The sequence below is a fragment of the Chiloscyllium punctatum genome, chromosome 45 (assembly GCF_047496795.1).
Source record: "Chiloscyllium punctatum isolate Juve2018m chromosome 45, sChiPun1.3, whole genome shotgun sequence".
Taxonomy (NCBI): Eukaryota; Metazoa; Chordata; class Chondrichthyes; order Orectolobiformes; family Hemiscylliidae; genus Chiloscyllium; species Chiloscyllium punctatum.
Window position 1 is genome coordinate 62,901,736 of NC_092783.1, and position 21,276 is coordinate 62,923,011.

Here is a 21,276-nt window from a genome sequence, read left to right on the forward strand (position 1 = left end):
TGACATTCATAAATGATGTAGTTGAGAATGTGGGGACATGATAAGTAAGTCTGCAGATGAAAGTTGCTGGAGAAGGTACTGAGGGATAAAATCTATTTATATTTGGAAAAGAATGGGCTTATCAGTGATAGACAACATGGTTTTGTGTGGGGGAGATCGTGCTTTACCAACTTAAGAGAGCTCTTTGAGGAAGTGACCAAGTTGATAGATGAATGAAGGGCTGTAGACGTCATATACATGGACTTTAGTAAGGTGTTTGATAAGGTTCCCCATGGTAGACTAATGGAGAAAGTGAAGTCACATGGTGTGCAGGGTGTTGTAGCTAGGTGGATAAAGAACTGGTGAGCAACAACAGACAGAGAGTAGTAGTTGAAGGGAGTTTCTCGAAATGAAGAAAGGTGACCAGTGGTGTTCCATAGGGGTCAGTGCTGGGGCCACTGTTGTTTGTGATATACAAAAATGATCAGGAAGAGGGCACTGTTGGTATGATCAGCAAGTTTGCAGATGACATGAAGATTGGTGGAGTAGCAGAATGCATAGGGGACTGTCAAAGAATAAGGAGGATATAGATAGACTGGAGAGTTGGGCGAAAAAGTGGCAGATGGAGTTCAATCCAGGCAACTGTGGGGTGATGCATTTAGGAAGTCTAGTTCTAGAGTGAACTATACTGTACAAGGGAAGAGCCTTGGGAAAAGTTGATGGGCAGAGAGATCTGGGAGTGTAGGTCCATTGTACACTGAAGGTTGCTGCACAGGTGGATAGAGTGGTCAAGAAGGCATATGTTACGCTTGCCTTCATTGGGCGGGGTATTGTGTATAAGAGCTGGCAAGTCATGTTAACATTGTACAAGACTTTGGTTCGGCCGCATTTAGAATACTGTGTACAGTTCTGGTTGCCACATTACCAAAAGGATGTGGACGCTTTGGAGAGGGTGCAGACAAGGTTTACGAGGATGTTGCCTGGTATGGAAGGTGCCAGCTATGATGAGAGATTGAGTAGGTTAGGATTGTTTTCACTAGAAAAAAGGAGATTGAGGGGGGACCTGATTGAGGTCTACAAAATCATGAAGGGTATAGACAGGGTAGATAGAAATAAGCTTTTTCCCAGAGTGAGGGATTCAATAACGAGAGGTCACGCATTCAAGGTGACAGGAGAAACGTTTAAGGGGGATATACGCAGCAAGTACTTTACACAGAGGGTGGTGGGTGTCTGGAACGTTGCCGGCAGAGGTGGTAGAGGCAGGCACGGTAGATTAATTTAAGATGCGTCTGGACAGATGCATGAATAGGTGGGGAGCAGACGGATACAGATGCTAAGGAATTGGGCAATAGGTTTAGACAGTGGATTGGATCGGCTCAGGCTTGGAGGGCCGAAGGGCCTTTTCCTGGGATGTAAATTTTCTTTGTTCTTTGACACAAAGATTGACCAGATAGTTGACAGTGGTGAGGAAGGTGATAGGTTACAGGAGGATATAAACTGATTGGTCAGACGAGTAGATCAGTGACAGATGGAATTTAACCTTGACCATTTGTGAGGCGATACACTTTGGAAGAAGGTAAACGAGAAGGGTGTACTCACTGAATGACAAGACATTAGGAATCTCAGAGGAACAGAGTGATCTTAGGGTGCTTGTTGCAAAGCCCTGCGCAGATTAACACAATAATTAACAAGGCATATGATACACTTTTCTTTATCAGTCATGTCATAGATTTTAAAAGCAGGGAGGCTATACTGGAGCTGTACAGAACGTTGGTTAGGTCACAGCTGGAGTACTGTGTGCTGTTCTCGTCCCCACACTATAGGAAGGATGTGACTGTACTGAAGGGAATGCAAAGGAGATTCACCAGGATGTTGCCTGGGATGGAGCATTTCAGCTATGGAGAGAGGCTGGATAAGTTCGGGTTGTTTACTTTGGAGCAGAGAAGGCTGAGGGGCGACCTGAGTACGTTGTATTAGATTATGAGGGGCATGAATAAAATAAATACAAAGCAGCTGCTCCCCTTAGGTAAAGCAACAATAACAAGGAGGCATCGTTTTAAAGTGAAAGTCTGAAGTTTAGGGAACATTTGAAGAAAACTCTTTATCATCCAGAGGGTGGTGGGGATCTGGAATGCACTGTCTGGGAGGAGAGTTGAGCAGGGAAACTTCAAAACATTTAAAAAGTACTTGGGTGAACATTTGAAATGTGATAACATTCAAGGTTAGGGCCTACTACAGTAAAGTGGGACTAGTGTATTTTTGGTGGTACAGATTTGATGGCCTCATCTCGACTGCCTGGTTCTATGAGCACAGAGCTCATATCTCACAGACCACTTTACAAAGCGCCTCAGCTCAGAACTTTGCGCCATCCTGACAATAAAGGTGGCTTCTTTCCCTAAGCGAGTAGTGGCCTTTCATTGGCTGTGCGAATTCTTTAATATAGTCTCCATCTGTGAAACTGAACTGTTTCAGTCCATTGCAATAACTTTGATATTAATGAATGATTTGCTAGACTATTTTAAGTGAAAATTAAGAACCAATCACATGACTTTGGTCTGGAGTGACATGTAGGCCTTACAGACATATAGGCCTGACCTATAAGACTCCTTTGGCTATAAATTCTGCGAGCATGATCTTAACCTAAACAACCATCTGATGAAGGAGCAGCACTCTGAAAGCTAGTGCTTCCAAATAAATCTATTGGACTATAACCAGGCCTGACTGATTAAGGTTAGGTTATTTCAAAGGTATTATTGAACCAGAACCAGAATGCGCTTCGGAGGGTCGGTGTGGACTTGTTGGGCTGAAGGGCCTGTTTCCACACTATAAGTAATCTAAAAAAAAATGTTTCTTATAATATAGGACCATCAGGTTTTAAACAGATGGGCACTTTAAATCCCTCACATTACCATACACATTATTCACCTCAGTCAACAAGCCTTTTCCACATCAGGAGAAAGTGAGGACTGAGATGCTGGAGAGTCAGAATCGAAAAGGCTGGCATTGGAAACGCAGAGCAGGTCAGGCAGCATACAAACACACAGAGTGCCACATACACAGCCAACACACAAAGATAACACCAATTTTATCAAAAGGTTTTCCTTCCTGCACCCACTGTGTGATACTGGCACTGTGCCAATTCACAGAGGGAACTGGAGGTAAAAGTACTCAATTACTCCTGTTGATTTGATTGTTTGTGATTGTGTATTTTTGTTGTCTGTTGCTGATTGTTTTGTAGTGTGTTAGCCAAAGTTATATGACTTTGTTTTATCCTTGCATAGGATTTGGGCATTGCTGGCTAGCCAACGTTTATTGCCAATCCCCCATTGCAATGTGGATTTGATGTCAAGGGCAGTCCCTCCCAGCCCACCATGAACACAGGGTTGTGAAGAAGACTTATATTGGACTTGAAATGTTGACTCTGTTTTCGGGAGTCTCACCCACTGGGATTAAATAGTGGAAATAGGAAGCAATGAGTAGAGGAGTTCAGGCAGCATCCAACAAGCAGCGAAATCAACGTTTCGGGCAAAAGCCCGAAACGTTGATTTCGCTGCTCGTTGGATGCTGCCTGAACTGCTGTGCTCTTCCAGCACCACTAATCCAGTATTTGATTTTCAGCATCTGCAGTCATTGTTTTTACCAGCAATGAGTAGAGTCCTATTGGCTTAGAAACAGCAGAGCCCACACCTAAGTTTCTATTCATCCTTCACGGTGGCTAAGTCACTCTTTCAAAACAAGTTGAAACTAAGCCTTACCAGTGGAACACAATGGCTAGATGGAATTAAAAAAGTCACTATAGTCTTACCAGGTCATTAGAGAGAGAGCGAGAGAGAGAGAGAGAGAACTGGTGATAGTTTAACCTGAAGATCATTGAAGATGAGAGGAGATGTTGACAAAGCAGAACCTTCATGGGAATCTCATCCAGTGCAGGAACGGAATCTGCACTGTTAGCATCACTCCACATTGCAAACTAACGGTCCAGCCAACTGAACGAATCAACCCCTTAGATGACACAACATTAATGTTAAAGCAATAATCAAACTGACAAAAGACATCTGGTTGATGCTTGTGAGGGCTCAGATCGATGTTAGATAGTCCACCGCTTTTGGAGACAAGCAATAGAGTGGACTGGGTGGTTTACTGTGAGTGATTTTGTGCTGTCGATGGCAGGCTGTAAACACCTATCATGCGTAGCACACAGAAACTGAAGACTGCAATGTTCATTTTATTGCTGTCAATAGCTTGTTCTCACTCAACATGATCATAAAAATCAGAATATATGATGAACCAGCACATGATCGATGCATACAATGGCAGTTACAGAATTCTGTAATGTCTAGCTGCCAGGCTTCTGTGCCTGCCGTATGTTTGCCTGACAATATAGGCTGTGCTGACAAACTTCACGATTCTCTTCTTTTCCCCTCAAGGACAAGAGGGAAAAGCATTCTCATATCAGCAGCATCACACTTTAGGCCTTAACTCCCAAACTGCATTTGTCAATAGGAATTGAAGTCTCAGAATCTTCAATGAAATGTGTTTATGTGCCCTGATCATCACTCAAATTCATTTAGCCTCTCTTATTAAAAAAAAGCACACAAATTATTTGCATGTATTTGTGATGAATTTTAGTCAAATGAAAATATCTTGGTCCATTATCTCTTTACCTTATGTGGTAGTTCCTTTATGCTTTGGAATTGTCTTTGATATTATGAACGTTTTTTTTAGAAGTGGAGGAAGGATTGTAAAACAAATACATTGCAAATAGCAATTCTGATCTTTGCAATGACTGTTAATAATTGATAACCTAGACAGCAAGATTATCTGCATAATACGCGAATAGAGATGTCACATCACCAATATTAATGGAACATCTATTACAAACACACAGCAAGCTCCTGTAATGAAAATATTGGCTGCACAATGCTGTAGAAAATATGCAATGCCACTGAATTGAGTTATCAGTGAAGAAGATCAGAGTTATGTTCAACACCAGGAGCATCCGGAATAAGGTAGGTAAACTTGCAGCATGGGTTGGTACCTGGGACTTCGATGTTGTGGCCATTTTGGAGACATGGATAGAGCAGGTGCAGGAATGGTTGTTGCAGTTTCTGGGGTTTAGATGTTTCAGTAAGATCAGCAAAGGTGGTAAAAGAGGGGGAGGTGTGGCATTGTTAGTCAAGGACAGTATTACAGTAGCAGAAAGGACTTCTGAGGACTCATCTACTGAGGTAGTATGGGCTGAGGTCAGAAACAGGAATGGAGATTTCACCCCATTGAGTGTTTTCTATAAGCTTTTGAAAAGTTCCAGAGATGTAGAGGAAAGGATTGCAAAAATTATTCTTGATAGAAGCAAAAGTAACAGGGTGGTTGTTATGGGGAATTTTAACTTTCCTAACATTGACTGGAAATACAATAGTTTGAGTACCTAAGATAGGTCAGTTTTTATCCAATGTTTTTATCCAAAGGGTTTCCTGACACTGTATGTACAGTGTAACAAGAGGCGAGGCCACATTGGATTTGGTACTGGGTAATGAACCAGGCCAGGTGTTAGATTTGGAGGTAGCTGAACACTTTGGTGATAGCGACCACAATTCAATTAAGTTTAATGTAACAATGGAAAGGGACAGGTATATACTGCAAAGCAAGAGTTATAGCTGGGGGAAAGGCAATTATGGTGATTAGGCAAGATTTAGGATGCATAGGATGGGGAAGGAAACTGCAGGGGATAGGCACAATTGAAATGTGGAGCTTATTCAAGGAACAGCTGCTGTGTGTCCTTGATAAGTATGTACCTGACTGGCAGGAAGGAAGTGGTCAAGCGAGGGAACTGTAGTTTACTAAAGAAGTTGAAGCTCTTGTCAAGAGCAAGAAAGAGGCTTATGTAAAAATGAGATGTGAAGGCTCAGTTAGGGCACTTGAGAGTTATAAGTCAGCCAAGAAGGACCTAAAGATAGAGCTAAGAATAGCCAGGAGGGGACATGATAAGTCTTTGGCAGGTAGAATCAAGGAAAACCCTAAAGCTTTCTACAGTTATGTCAGGATTAAAAGAATGATTAAAGTAAGATTAGGGCCAGTCAAGGACAGTAGTGGGAAGTTGTGCACGGGGTCTGAGGAGATAGGAGAGATGCTAAATGAATATTTTTCATCAGTATTCACACTGAAAAAAGACAATGTTATCGAGGAGAATACTGAGATACAGGCTATTAGACGAGATGAGATTGAGGTTCATAAAGAGGAGGTTTTCACAATTCAGGGAAGTCTGAAAATAGCCCCGGAAGTTAGCCCGGAAGGACCTGAAGAGAGAGCTAAGAGCAGCAAGGAGGGGACATGAAAGGTCCTTAGTTGGTAGGATTAGGGAAAACCCTAAGGCTTTCTATAGGTATGTTAGGAATAAAAGAATGACTAGGGAAGGAATAGGTCCAATCAAGGATAGTAATGGGAAGTTGCGTGTGGAGGCTGAAGAGATTGGGGAGGCGCTGAATGAATACTTTTCGTCAGTATTCACTCAGGAACAGGACATTGTTGTCGATATAAATACTGAGGCACGAATAAGTAGAATGGATGGCTTTGAGATATGTAGAGAAGAGGTGTTGGAAATTCTGGCAAGGGTGAAAATAGATAAGTCCCCTGGGCCTGATGGTATTTATTCTAGGATTCTCTGGGAAGCAAGGGAGGAGATTGCAGAGCCATTGGCCTTGATTTTTGTGTCCTCTTTGTCGACAGGAGTAGTGCCAGAGGACTGGAGGCTAGCAAACGTGGTTCCCTTGTTCAAGAAGGGGAGTAGGGATAATCCTAGTAACTATAGGCCAGTGAGTCTCACTTCTGTTGTGGGCAAAGTCTTAGAGAGAATTGTAAGGGATAGGATTTATGCACATCTGGATAAGAGTGATGTGATCAAGGATAGTCAGCATGGTTTTGTGAAGGGCAGGTCGTGCCTCACAAACCTTATTGAATTCTTTGAGAAGGTGACTAAGGAGGTAGATGAGGGGAAAGCGGTAGATGTGGTATATATGGATTTTAGTAAGGCGTTTGATAAGGTCCCCCATGGTAGGCTACTGCAGAAAATACAGAGATATGGCATTGAAGGTGAGTTGGAGGTTTGGATTAGGAATTGGCTCTCTGGAAGAAGACAGAGGGTAGTAGTTGATGGCAAAGGTTCATCTTGGAGTGCCGTCACTAGCGGTGTTCCGCAAGGATCTGTTTTGGGACCATTGCTGTTTGTCATTTTTATAAATGACCTGGAGGAAGGGTTAGAAGGTTGGGTGAGCAAGTTTGCGGATGATACGAAAGTCGGAGGAGTTGTAGACAGTGAGGAAGGATATGGCAGGTTACAGCGGGATATAGAGAAGCTGCAGAGCTGGGCAGAAAGGTGGCAAATGGAGTTCAATGTAGCTAAGTGTGAAGTGATTCACTTTGGTAAGAGTAATAAAAAGATGGATTACTGGGCTAATGGTAGACTACTTGGTAGTGTGGAAGAGCAGAGGGATCTTGGTGTCCATGTACACAGATCTCTGAAAGTTGCCACCCAGGTAAATAGTGCAGTGAAGAAGGCATATGGCGTACTGGCTTTTATTGGTAGAGGAATTGAGTTCCGGAGTCCTGAGGTCATGCTGCAGTTGTATAAGACTCTGGTGCGGCCGCATCTGGAATATTGTGTGCAGTTTTGGTCGCCATACTATAGGAAGGATGTGGAGGCACTGGAACGGGTGCAGAGGAAGTTTACCAGGATGTTGCCTGGTATGGTAGGAAAATCCTATGAGGAAAGGCTGAGGCACTTGGGGTTGTTTTCATTGGAGAAAAGAAGGTTTAGGGGTGATTTGATAGAGGTGTACAAGATGATTAGGGGGTTAGATCGGGTTGACAGTGAGAACCTTTTTCCACGTATGGAGTCAGCTATTACAAGGGGGCATAGCTTTAAATTAAGGGGGGGTAGATATAGGACTGATGTTAGGGGTAGGTTCTTCACTCAGCGAGTTGTAAGTTCATGGAATGCCCTGCCAGTAGCAGTAGTGGACTCTCCCTCTTTATGGGTATTTAAGCGGGCATTGGATAGGTATATGCAGGATAGTGGCTTAGTGTAGGTTAGGGGTGCTTTGATCGGCGCAACATCGAGGGCCGAAGGGCCTGTACTGCGCTGTAATGTTCTATGTTCTGTGTTCTATGTTCTAGATAAGTTCCCTGGGCCAAATGGGATTTATCCTAGGATTCTCTGGGTAGCTAGGGAGAAGATTGCAGATCTTTTGGTTTTGATCACTATGTCGTTATTGTCTACAGGAATAGTGCCTGAACACTGGAGGATAGCAAATGTTGTTTCCTTGTTCAAAAAGGGGAGTAGAGAAAACCCTGGAAATTGTAGACCAGTGAGTCTTACTTTGGTTGTGAGTAAAGTGTTGGAAAGGATTACAAGAGATAGGATTTATAATCATCTACAAAGGAATAATTTGATTAGGGATAATCAACACAGTTTGTGAAGGGTAGGTTGTGCCTCACAAACCTTATTGAGTTCTCTGACAAGGTGACCAAACAGGTGGATGAGGGTAAAGTGGTTGATGTGGTATATTTGGATTTCAGTAAGGCATTTGATAAGGTTTCTCATGGTAAGCAATTGCACAAAATACAGAGGCATGGGATTGACAGTGATTTAGTGGTTTGGATCAGAAATTGGCTAGCTGAAAGAAGACAGAGGATGGTGGTTGATGGGAAATGTTCATCCTGGAGTTCAGTTACTAGTGGTGTACCGCAAGGATCTGTTTTGGGGGCCACTGCTGTTTGTCATTTTTATAAATAACCTACATGAGGGAATAGAAGGATAGGTTTGTAAATCTGCAGATGACACTAAAGTCGCTGGAGTTGTGGACAGTACAGAAGGGTATTGCAGGTTACAGAGGGACATAGATAAGCTGCAGAGCTGGGCTGAGAGGTGGCAAATGGAGTTTAATGTAGAAAAGTGTGAGGTAATTCACTTTGGAAGGAGTAACAGGAATTCAGAATACTGGGCTAATGGTAATATTCTTGGTAATGTGGATAAGCAGAGAGATCTCGGTGTCCATGTGCATAGATCCCTGAAAGATGCCTTCCAGGTCGATAGGGTTGTTAAGAAGGCTTTTATTGGTAGCGGGATTGAGCTTTGGAGCCATGGGGTCATGTTGCAGCCGTACAAAACTCTGGTGCGGTTGCACTTGGTGTATTGCATACAGTTCTGGTTGCTGCATTATAAAAAGGATGTGGAAGCATTGAAAAGGGTTCAGAGGAAATTTACCAGGGTGTTGCCTGGAATGGAGGGAAGGTCTTACAAGGTAAGGCTGAGGCACTTCAGACTGTTTTCATTAGAGAGAAGAAGCTTGAGAGGTGACTTAATTGAGACAAACAAGATAATCTGAGGGTTGGATAGGGTGGATAGTGATAGCCTTTTTCCTAGGATGGTGATGGTTAGCATGAGGGAACATAGCTTTAAACTGAGGGGTGATAGATATAGGACAGATGTCAGAGGTAGGTTCTTTACTCAGAGAGTAGTAGAGGTGTGTGAATGTCCTGCCTGCAACAGTAGTAGATTCACCAACCTTAAGGGCATTTTAATGGTCATTGGATAAATATATGGATGATAATGGAATAGTGTAAGTTAGATGGGCTTCAGATTAGTTTCACAGGTCAGTGCGACATTGAGGACCGAAGGGCCTGTACTGCGCTGTATTGTTCTATGTTCTGTGTTCTACCTCCGCTATTGAAGCTGGGAGGAAGAAACATTTTTGTTCCTGTTGTAAACAATATCTCAAAACCAACGGATGGGTTTCAATGAATCTCAGAACGCAGGCAAGTTCGGACCTGGGAAGATCTGATAAATTTTTGGGGAAAGGTGTAAATCCAGATCGTGCATTTTTCTGAAATTAACATTGAGAGATGGATGAATTGACTATTTTTTAGAATGTTGTGATGCAATTTTTCACGGGTGTCAAAATGGGAGCACAGTTTTCAGAGCAGGTTATTGAACATTGATTGGTCTGAAGCCACTTTAGTGAGATGATTTCTTAATAACAAAATGGTTTCTTTTTATCAACTCATGAAACAGGCAAGCAAAATGTAGACAGGTAGGAGCAAGATTAGATTATCCAACCCTAGAGCCTGTCACATCTTTCAATATGATCACGGCTGATCATTGAGCTCAATGCTCTAATCACAGCCTCACCCTCAAATCTCTTCATCCCTTTAGCTACAAGAGCTAAATCTACCTCCTTCTTGAAAACACATAATGTTGTGGTCTCAACCACTCTCTGTGGCAGTGAATCTCACAGGCTCACCACCTGAAGAAACCTCCCATCTCAGGCTCAAAATGTTTACCCCTTATCCTTATACTGTGACCCTGGATCTGGACTCCCCCATCGGGAACATCCTTCCTCTCTTTACTCTGTTTTCTCCTGTCAGAATTCTATAGGGTTCTATGAGATTACCCCCACGCCCTCATTCTTCTAATCTCCAGTGAATACAATCCTAACCAACTCAACCTTGTTCAACTTGAGAGAATCAGAAAAGATGCTGCTGTGTCGGAGGGTCTGAGCTGTGGGGAGAAGCTGAATAAGCTGAGGCTATTTCCCATGAAGATTCGGAGGCTAAGGGGTGACTTTATAGAAGTTTATAAGATCATGACGGATAGGGTGAATAACCAAAGTATTTTTCCCAGGGCAGAGAAGTCTAGAGGGCATAGGTTTAAGGTGAGAGGGGAAAGATTTAAATAGGGCTTGAGGGGTAATTTTTTCACACAGAGGGTGGTGCGTGCATGGAATGAGCTGCCAGAGGAAGTGGTGGAGGCTGATACAATTACAACATTTAAAAGGGATCTGGATGGGTATATGAATAGGAAGGGTTTAGAGAGATAGGGACCAAAGGCTGGCAAATGGGACAAGGTCAGATCGGATGTCTGGTTGGTGTGGACGAGTTGGCCCTCAGGGTCATTTTCCATGCTCTATGATTCTATTATTCTCTTCATAACATCTGCACTCCTTCTATGGCAAGAACAGCTTTTCTCAGATAAGGAGACCAAAACTGCACATAATATTCCAGAGGTGGTCTCACCAATGCCCTGTATAATTGCAGCAAGACATCCCTCTACCTGTACTCAAATCCCCTCACTATGAAAACCAATATACAGTTTGCCTTCTTTACTGCCTGCTGCACCTGCACACTTACTTTCAGCGACTGATGTACAAAGACACCCAGATCTTGTTGAACATTATCCTCTCTCAACTTACAGTCATTCAACTAATAATCTGCCTTCCTATTTTTGCTACCAAAGTGGATGACCTCATATTTATCTACATTATACCACGAGTCAGGCATTTTTTCACTCAATGAGCCTGTGCAATCAAACTGCAACATCTTACATCCACCTCACAGCTCACCCTTCCATCTAGCTTCGTATCATCTGCACATTTTGAGGTATTACAATCAGTTCTCTCATCTAAAACATTAACTTGTAGTAGGAAGAGCTGGGGTCCTCGCACTGATCTCTCTGGTATTCCACTGCTATTCATAAAAAGACTCATTTATTCCTAAACAAAAAAGTGAAAGAGCTGCACATGCTGGAAATCAGAAACAAAAACAGAAATTGCTGGAAAAAACTCAGCAGGTCTGGCAGCATCCATGAAGAGAAATCAGAGTTAACATTTCAGGTCCCGTTCTGAAGAAGGGTTAGTGGACCCAAAACGTTAACTCTGTTTTCTCTGCCCAGATGCTGCCCCAATCCCACGCACTTTAATTTTACACATTAATCTCTTATGTGAAGCCTTAAGGATGAGCTGGGTAATTGTAATGATGTTGGGTTCCAACAGGCTGATGGAGATATGCATCAACTTTGTGTTCTCTTTACCTTGTTAGTTTCTGCAATTCAACACCATTAACCCAGTATCAATGTCATTTCAGACAGTCATGGGTTTAATTTCCATTTTGGAGTCGTGACAAGCCAAATGATGGAAAATATGTTGATGATGTATTTTTGATATTGCACAGTGTTATAAGCTTTGCGTGGGAAATATGGATCACGGCATGATAGAGCATTGAACCAGCCCATTGAATCTGTTATGATGTTTTTCACAAAGAAGCCCTCCTTTAATCTCACTCTCCTTGTCACTCATGATATGTTATTAATATTCCACGCAATCTAATCTCATTCTTTTATTTATGGGTTTCCATATTTTTAATATTCAGGTGGCATAGTGGTTAGCATTGCTGCCTCACAACGCTAGGGACCCAGGTTCAATTCCAGCCTCGGGTGACTGTCTGTGTGGAGTTTGCTCATTCTCCCTGTGTCTGCGTGGGTTTCCTCCGTGTGCTCCATTTCCTCCCACAGTCCAAAGATGTGGAGGTTAGATGAATTGGCCTTGCTAAATTGCCCACAGTGTTAGGTGCATTAGTCAGAGGGAAGTGAGTCTGGGTGAGTTACTCTTCAGAGGGTCGCTGTGGACTTGTTGGGCCAAAGGGCCTGTTTCCACACTGTAGGGAATCTAATCTTTACAAGAAACCTCTGTGAAGTACAATAATTTAATATAATATTACCTGACTATGAATTCAGATTAAAAAATCTCACCATGGCATGTTGGCCAATTTGAAATCAGCTTCAAAATCTGGAATTAAAATACCGGTAATGGGAAGTAAGCATAAAGTGATCAGAACTGTGGCTGAAATCCAGTTGGTTTAGTCATGCCCTTTAAGGAGAGAAAGCTGTTGTCCTAATTTGGTCTGGGATGATAAGTGACTCCAGACCAATATCAACCCGACTTTTGATTGTCCTCTGATGTGTAACTTATCGGCCAAACTATCACCTCCTTCAGGACAATGAGGGGGTGGACTGCCAATTTCAGCCTCGATCACATCATGCAAGCAGCTATTTACATTCTCTCTGAACATAATATTTGGAGGCTACTTCAGCTGCTATTTCTGGCAGAGAGTATCCATTGTCTAAACAATCCCAACACAAACAGATTGTTTTCTAACACTGATGTATAATTCTTTTTATGGTTATCATGAATTTCTCTGATTACAACCTTACTGATCAAAGGAAAAAGGAAGAACTTACATTTATATCGAACTTTTCCCAACTATAAGACATGCCAAAGCAGGTTACAACCAATAAAATACTATGAAGTGCTGTTGTAATGTAAAAAATGTAGTAGCTAACAAGGGGAAGCAAAGATCTAGTGGTATTATTGTTGGACTGTTAATGCTCTGGGGACCAGGGTTCAAATCCTGCCATCCCAAACTTGAATTCAAGAAAAATCTGGAATATACTTGGTCTAATTACCATGAAACCATCGTCGGAAAAACCATCAGGTCACTAATGTCCTATAGGGAAGGAAACTGCCCTCCTTACCTAGTTGGACCAACATGTGAGTCCAGACCGACAGCAATGTGGTTAACTCTTAACTGCCCTCTGGACATTTAGAGATGGGCATTAAATGCTGGCCCAGCCGGAGATGCCCACATCCTGTGAATGAATAAGACAAAAATCTGTACGCAGTAAGCTCCCACAAACAGCCACACCTCAGGCTTCAGTAGAAGCGGATAGGAACGTGGGCGATGAGAAGATGATGATCATCAATAACTGCGCTACGAGTTCAAGAGACAAGTATACAGACATAGCCATAGGCACACACGCTGGAGACGGGAGGCAAGGCTTTAATGAGTCCAGCTCCAAGTCTCTGTCTAACTGAGGCCTACTGTGAATGCTTCATTGCATTATGTTAATCATTTCATCCTGCCTTCATCATTAGCACTGCGGGTGAGTTAGCACGCAGTGCACCATCACTGAAAGCACAGCTGAGGCACCTATTAATACTCTTGGTAACAGCGTCCAGCTCAGCCTGCACTGAAAACAAAATGAGCAGGTTCTTAAACGTGTAGATAAGAAAACATTAGAGAGAAAAAGCTGAGAGATGGTCTGACAGCAAACACAACTGAGGCCTTTCCGGCTTTCTGTACCATTTGCTGTTTTAAAACAGGAGCTCTCCCCATTACAGATCTGCTTAACCCTTCAATATCCACAGGCAAGCCCAGTTGCACAAGTGAAGAACAAGTAAAGGGTCTGATGGGAAGGCCATTTCACGGGACCAGAACTCAGTCAGTGGATCAGGGTAGGGAATGGTTCAGGGGACTGCAGACCTGTCAAAGGATTGTGTTGATGTTGTGAAATGCAAGGACAATATACTTGTTCTGATTTGCTTCAGAGCACACAGGTACAACAAGAATGTTGCCTCATAATGCGCTATTAATAAAACGTCCCATGGCATTTTATGAGGCAGCAGCTGAGGGAAGAGGTTAATTTTCTTTTCCCAGTTGCCTCACATTTTACGGGATCTGCACTTTTTTAAAAATGCTGAAAAATGTGTTGCTGGAAAAGCGCAGCAGGTCAGGCAGCATCCAAGGAGCAGGAGAATCGATGTTTCGGGAATAAGCCCTTCTTCTGACTTTTTTTAAAATGTCAGGTTTCTAACATCGCAACATCACCCTGTAATGTGGCTGGATCTAACTCTGTGCAAATAGATTTTGAATGGGTTAAAATTCCACCCTTTAAAATGCTGCTTTTCTCTCACTCTCTCGTGCTGTCTCCAAAGAGGCTTCCTTTCCTGAGGCAAGTTTTCCAGCATTTTTCTGTTTTCAGCTCGAGATCACTTCCTTGCTCTACTGGCCAATGCCCTTATGTTAAAAATAAAACTCATTTTCTATTTTGTTTCCCTTTCCTGTCTCTCACCTTTACACGTCTGAAGAGAAATTGTTTTGTTCAAATAGAAGTTGACCCTGAACTGACCTATCCTGTCACCTCCCCCCCCCCCCCCCCTCCCCCTCTGAGAGCAATCACAGATTTTGTGTGGGAGATGGAGGGGATGGCAGCGAGGCAGAGAAATGGCTGGGAAATAAAAACAGATCCCATTTTCCTTTTAAATGTGTTCTATTTTAAATCAAACAAATGCATTTAACCTGATATCACTGCCAGGGCATGCACACTGCTGCAGATCCATGATGAGTAGAAACATTGAGGATGGGTCCAGTGGTCCAGCAGTGATTTCTTGATGAAGCAGGGAGATTATCTATCAGTACAGAGCTGCTGTTGCACGCTGAGCTCATTCGGTTAAGCTGTTGGACCCACAGAGCCAACACCACACTTCATCAATATCCAGGAGACGTTCTGAGAGCAGAGACAGCTACACATTAGCTGTGTGCACGTGAGAGTTTATTAGAATGGCCTGCTCTTCAGTATTTTAGATACACAGTCTGCTACTTAATCACAGGCTCCAATCACCTTCCTCCTCTGTCTTATCCTGTGAATAACACACTCACCTCATGCATTATTAACCCTTGTGTGTGTGTTTTATTCACTCATGGGATGTGGGTATCACTGGCAAGGCCATTTGTTGCCAGCGTCAATTTCCTTATAAAAGGTGAAGGTTAGCTGCTTTCCAGAGCTGCTGTACTCCATGTACTGTCGACACATCCACAAAGCCCTTAGGGAGTTTGAAATACACAGCCCAGACCGTCACACAAGCCAACCTCCCATCCATTGACTCCATTTACACTTCCCATTGCTGTGGAAAAGCTGTCAGCATCATCAAAATCCCTCCCATCTCAGTAATGCTCTTTCCCAACCTCTTCCGCCAGGCAGCAGATACAGAAGCTTAAAAATACCAACCAACAGGTTCAAAAACAGCTTCTTCCTTGCTGTTATCAAACTGTTAAATGGGTTTCTCCAATTTCAAATATTTCAAATCTAATGTTGATCTTGCCTTTGTGCAGCTCCTGTGCAACCGTAACCTTCACCTTTTATAAGCTAACCTTCACCTTGTATGCCTCACTCTGTCTAAGCGCCCTATGCTCCGTATGCCCTTATTTGTAATGATCTGCACTGCTTGCAAAACAAAACTTTTCACTCTATTTAGGTACAAGTGACAGCAATAAATCAAATCAAATCAAATCAAATTTTACGCAAAAACGTAGGATACAAGACTTGGAGGGAATTTTGCCTTGTGTTTGAGATGGTAGAGGTTCTGGGTTTGAGAGTTGGTTTTGAAGAAGATTTGGCAAGTTAGTCCAGAGCATCTTTTAGATAATTGAGGAAATCTGTGTATTTATCTTGTGTTAATTAGGTTCCACCTTGCTGTTATCTTCCTTCCCATTTGTCATCTCCTGTGTTACAGATTCCACTCTGTATGCCTTTAGAAATTGTGAGTCCATCGAAACTATCTTGATGATTTGGAATTTCCTCCAAATGTTGAAGAATTATAGAAAGGAATTTGAGGTGACATGCAGTTTTGTGAATGGTGCTAAAGTCAGCAAGAAAACTTGCAGTTTGAAAACATGCAATAACCAGTGCAGAGCAGCAAAGATAATCCCACTAAATGTCAAACTACAGTTTCCAAAAGAATAGTATACAAGTCAAATGGCTGGTTAAAAGAAGTCAAGAGCAAGTGAAGCAAGCTGCACCTTGTGTCTCACCTTGAACCCGGTATCCAGATGTGGTCAGACTGTACTTTGAACACTATGTCCTATTCTACAGCGAGACATAAACATTGAGATGATAAATAGAGGAGCCATGAGGCTGATTTCTCAATGTCAGAGCCTGAGCTACAGACAAACATAACAACTTATAAACAGAAGTGGCTGATCCATCAAGATTAATTCATGACGACTGGACACTTCCTCATTCCTCCTGGAGGTAATGTCCTGAAAGTGACAAAGGAAGCAGAATAACCAAGACCAATTAAGGAAGAATACTCCACAAATATTCTTCTGAAACGTCTGTCCAGGAAATCACAGTGAATCAGTGTTATCTATAAAGACTGTCACCTTCTATCAATGATTCCATTCGCTTATCCAGCTGCTTCCTAAAGACAGTCAGTCGATCCCACACCAGTCTGCATTGTGCTCCAGAGTTTGACTGTGCTCTCAGTAGCCAGCCAACTTGTTCCTCATACTCTGACAGTTTAAACTGACATCCCCTAATCCTCCTCAATCTGTTAAATTTGAATAATCCATCAGCAGGCACATTATCCAGAGACTCCATTATGTTATAACTCTTTGTGGGGAAACGAAAAAGGTTTTTATTTCTAGTTTCAGAGGAAGTTTCTGAGAAGTGACCTGATAGAGCAATGTAGGTTTCTCAAGGAAATGGAAAAGATACATCCAGAATATTGCTTTACGTTAAATGTAAGAATATTGCTTTATGTTAAAATGTAAGAATGGATGTGGGTGATGTGGTTTCAAACTAGAAAAAGACAATCTTAAAGCTGATATTAACAGATTCTTCTTCACAGAGAAAATGACGAACAGGTTTAATAAACTCTGAGATAAAGTATGGAAGGATAAAAAAATGGAATCACTCAGGGAAATAAAAACAAGAGATAGGCAGCCTTTAAGCCTGTTCCACCCATCATTCAAAAGATCATGGCTAAATTGTAAACTAACTCCATCCAGTCACTTTGATTTTATATCCCCTAATCCCCATACCAACAGAAATGGATCAATCTCAGTTTTAAGGTTTTCAATTGATCCCCAGGGTCAGCAACTTTGTTGAGGGAGAGAGATCTTGATAGTGAGTTTTGAGAAGATTTATAGCTCAGGTTGAGGTTCTGGGTGTAGGTTTGCTCGCTGATGTTTTGTCACCATACTAGGTAACATCATCAGTGAGCCTCCAGATAAAGCACCGGTGGGATGGCCTGCTTTCTATTCATGTGTTTAGATTTCCTTGGGCTGGTGATGTCATTTCATGTGGTGATGTCATTTCCTGTGGTGATGTCATTTCCTGTGGTGATGTAATTTCCGGTTCTTTTTCTCAGGAGGGTGGTAAATGGTTCATCCTGAGGCTCACTGATGATGTTACCTAGTATGGATGAAACATCTGAAAACAAACCTTCCAGCTCCACAAGCAAACCGATACCTAGGGATCTCGACTTCCAATTCCCTTTGTGTGAAGAGGTACCTCTTGACATCACCCTTGAATGACCAAGCTTGAATGTTAAGGTTCTGCCCTTTGCTTTGGATGCTCCTCTACTACCCACCCCAGAAGAAAGTATTTCTCACTACGCACCTCCAGTTCCATAGGGACATTGGATAATTCAATCGGGGAGGATGTCTGTGGGGATATTTTGATTGGATTAATTAACTGTCAAGTAAGTATTTTGTGATCATTTTCATCATTGTCTCCCATAGATTTCTCCCACTCTACCACCCTACAGAGAGTAATAACAATTTTTTGTTCATATGACATCATAAATTCTGGATGAAAGAATGTCCGCTTATTCCCATAAGATAGTCACAGTATACATCAACGATGCATTGGTTTCTTTTCTTTTACTCTACAAACATGATATTTTCAAACATAGCAACATTTATTTCAGTGAAAATAAGCAGCTGGTTAGGAAATACATTGTACATCTGTATAAACTCTCTCTGCCATTTACTGCCATTCCTTTATCATTTGCTTAGTCAGCTGGATTCTTCCTCAGTGTCAGTCCATTGTCATGATTGGCCCAGGTATGATACTACAAACGGAGGGACAATCTGTAACACTTAACTCTTGAATTGCCTCCATGTACTGGGATGCCTTAGGGGAAATAATTTACAAATGCCTTCCGTACAAAAGGAGAGATGGTGTAGCCGGCAAAATGCTACAATTTGCCAAAGCGAGGACCTATTTTGTCGGCATTAAATCCAAAGTTCCTCTCTTCTCCAATCTTGGCTCTCTAGACATTCTGCTGCTCATATCATTTTAATTATGTTTTGAAAGAACAGAGAAAGACATGACTGATGTTTGAACTCAGGGTTTTTGGTGATTGGATGAACACTTACAATCCACAAAGACACAGCAGCCAGCAGCAGAAGCTTCGTCACTGGCTGGTGTCAAACCACCAACCTCACTGTTAACAAATGAATGCACAGACCAATTGTCCCATAGAGAACACAATGATCAATCTCTACCAACACATCTGGATCTGAACCAGACACAAGATGAGGAAAGCCCCCAATGATCGGGAATGGCAGGTCCAAAATTCATCTGTTTCCACTGAGCACATTACAGTCACTATGAAATCCTCTGGGAAGGAAGAAGAGATACAGAGAAAATACTGATGGGGAAAAGAGAAGAGATGCTGAGTACAATTAATTTCTCGTGTATTAATTCAGACTTCAAAGTGGCTGTGGCGGGGGTAGAGACAGTCACACATCTCCTTCTGGAATGTGCCTTTGCAAAGGAAGTCTGGACAGAGAGGCAGTGGTTTTTGTCAAGATTCATCCCAAGCAGCTCCGTGATGCAAGATTCTGTGATCTACAGTCTGTTCCCGGGACGCAGACTGAGACAAACATCAACTGCACTTGACAAACATCAACTGTAACTCAGTGAAAAACGCTCTTTGGTCTGCCCAAAACTTGTTGGTCTTCCAAAGCAAGTATTGCAGACTGGTACATTCCAAGGTCCCAGCTTAGGTGCTGAGAGAAGCACTAAATCTTGGGGCAGCTGCTGCCAAGGTGCAGTGGGGAAAGACCACTGCCTGAGGGCTTCCTGCTGAAGGGAAATGGGGATCCATTCAGTTATTGGACCATTCCAGGGTCTCAAATATATGTAATGTAGTCTTCTATAAATAAGAAATGCCTTCAGTATATTTATTGGATAGAGTCAAGCTCCAGAGTTTATTTGTTTTTTCATATGTTACTGTACGGAACCCAAACTGCTTTAATGACTGTGTATGCATATAAAGATATTTTTTATGAATAAAATATATTTTTGAAATAAACAAAATTCTGCCACATCCTGCCAATTATACACCTACCATTGCAAATCTCTGCACAGATATACCTCTCCATCTTTAATCACATTCATATTTGTAGCACAAAGTCATGCCTCAGATCTGCCTGAATTTGTACTGTTTTTGTACAGTATTGATAATACTCTGGGTGCTGCCAGCAGATATTGTATTTCCATAAGATGGCAATCACAAATGTGAAGGAGAATTTGCCAAATGATCTTTGATCAGTTAAATCAGATAATACTGTGGCTTTTATTTTCTCTGTTCCTCTCCAATATCCAGCACGCTACCTCCTCTAATTGATGTGCAGTCCTCCTTCCTCATCTGGTCAACAAAAACTGTTGCCCAGACTGTGCCAATTCTTCACTTCCATTCAAGCACGACAATTACACATTGAAACTAATGCAGAGCTTACAATACACATTTAACTCCCTATAAAACGACAACTTCAAACTGAGATTTGGTACAGCACAAAGTAATGAACAGAGAGAGCAATTAATCAGATAAGAGAGTGCAACTTATCTCAAATTGGTGAAGCTAGCATTCATTGCTTCTCCCTGGTTGCCCTGAGTAGGTGTGCTACCTTCTTGAGTCACTGCAGTTGAAGGTGTTATTATTGATTAAGTACATTTCATTAGCTTGCTTAAGCAGTGGTTCTCAGACTCCAACCTGCGGACTCCCGGGGGCGGTGGGGGGGGGGGGGGGGGGGGGGGGGAAGTGCTGAGTGAACAGGGTCAGCCATACAGATTGGAGGTGGTGGGAGCATGTTGGGGTGTTAGGGTGTTGGGTGGCAGTCCAGAGAGAACACAGACAGTGTTCACATTCACCTCACCACCATTTAGACCATCAGGACTTCCTGTCTCTGTCAACAAGACTTTAAATGAAAAATCCCATTCTGAGCAACATGGCAAATACAGAACCTGCAAACTATTACCTTGGTGACCATCTCTCCAAATTATCTCCCAAGTTCCAGGACATCCTATAGCTGCTGTCCCATAATTTTACCAGATTGAGTCCTACTTTTAATCAAGTGGTATTTTTATTGATGTTTTGGGAGACCACATTCTGTAAATTCCACTGGAAAGCAAAAAATGGTTGGTTTTTATCGAGATTGATTTTCTGGACACTATTTTCAAACATCACAAGAACAGAAAAGAAAAGCAGATCCAGCTATCTGACTGATAGCTGTAAGCAAATATCTACTTTCTTAAAAGCACAATTGAAACACTGTTCACTGCAATACTTTTGTATTATGAATACTGTACAGTATTATAGTTCAGATGAAGTATCTGTGATTAACTAATCCATTTGGAAAGAAGTCCATCTACTAAAACAGTTTGGGAATTCTACTGTTGGATTATTGGAGATGCAACTCAGCTTCAGGGAGGTGGTCACATGGGTTTTGGGCAAGAATCATATGTTGATCAAAAGCAGGTCACAACAGGAGGGCATGTTCTGAAAATGATATGAACAACAACCCACAATCTGACAGTCCTTTACAGATAAAGCCTTTGCA

At 42.2% G+C, this 21,276-nt stretch overlaps 1 protein-coding gene across 3 annotated transcripts in view; it reads right to left on the minus strand.

Moving 5' to 3' along the window:
* The window catches only part of gpr61 (G protein-coupled receptor 61), a 282,577-nt gene that overhangs the window by 208,528 nt on the left and 52,773 nt on the right, over positions 1-21,276 (minus strand). Inside the window, exon 1 of one of the 3 annotated variants that reach the window (XM_072563922.1) lies at positions 14,944-14,985. The exons of the other annotated variants lie outside the window; for them this stretch is intronic. The gene's annotated coding sequence lies outside the window, so the exon portion shown is untranslated. Of the gene's footprint in view, positions 1-14,943; positions 14,986-21,276 lie in introns of those variants that run through there. 3 annotated transcript variants of the gene reach the window in all.